At 53.7% G+C, this 885-nt stretch overlaps 1 protein-coding gene across 1 annotated transcript in view; it reads right to left on the reverse strand.

Annotated features, from left to right (window-relative positions):
• Positions 1 to 885, reverse strand: part of LOC113980733 (histone-lysine N-methyltransferase EHMT2-like) — a gene marked incomplete at both ends in the record, with an annotated part of 4,529 nt that overhangs the window by 3,436 nt on the left and 208 nt on the right. The gene's annotated exons all lie outside the window — the stretch shown is intronic.

The raw sequence follows: 885 nt of genomic DNA on the forward strand, positions 1-885 counted from the left end.
CACGTCGGGGTGGCACTCCAGGAACGTGCCCTGGGGGGCACAAAGAGGGCTCAGATGATCCTAAAAGAACCCTCAGAGTCTTTGGTCCCTCTCAAAACCACTTTTGCACCCACCCAGAACCTCCCTAAGTGATCCTAAAGCCCCCCCAAACCCTTTTATTCTTCTCAAAACTCCCCCAAAAAGTCCCTCCAGAGTCTCTTATCTCCCTCAAAACACCCCCAAACTGTCTAATGATCATAAAAGCCCCCCCAGACCCTTTTATCCCCCTCAAAACCCTTTCACATCCCCCAGAACCTCCCTAAATGATCCTAAAAGCCCCCCTAGACTCTTTTATCCCCCTCAAGATACCCCCAAAACCCCTCTAGATGATCCCAAAAGCCCCCCCAAACCCTTTTATCCCCCTCGAGATGCCCCCAAATCCTCTGTATCTCCCCAAAACCCCCTTAAACAATCCTAAAAGCCCCTCCAGACCCCTTTATCCCCCTCAAGACGCCCCCAAAACCCCTCTAGATGGTCCTAAAAGCCCCTCCAGACCCTTTAATCTCCCTCTAAATGATCCTAAAAGCTCCCTCTAGATCCTTTCATTCTCCTCAAGACACCCCTAAAACTCTTTTGAGCTCTCCAGAGCTCCCCCTAAATGATCCTAAATGCTCCCCCAGACTCTTTTATTTTGGGGGGCTCTGGGACCCCCTTCCAGGTTGGTCGGAGGATCTGCAGCGGGAACATTCCTCGGAGCTTCCAGGGGGTTCTGTGTTTCCCCCCGGTTCTGGGGGGGGTTTGGGGGACTCTGGGACCCCCTCTCCAGATTTTTAGGGGCTCTGGGACCCCTCCCCGGGGGTTTTGGGTCACTCACAGCAGTGCAGAAGTAGCCACAGCCAGGGCAGC

Source organism: Neopelma chrysocephalum, unplaced genomic scaffold (assembly GCF_003984885.1).
Source record: "Neopelma chrysocephalum unplaced genomic scaffold, ASM398488v2 Primary Assembly neopelma1_95077, whole genome shotgun sequence".
NCBI classification, from domain to species: Eukaryota; Metazoa; Chordata; class Aves; order Passeriformes; family Pipridae; genus Neopelma; species Neopelma chrysocephalum.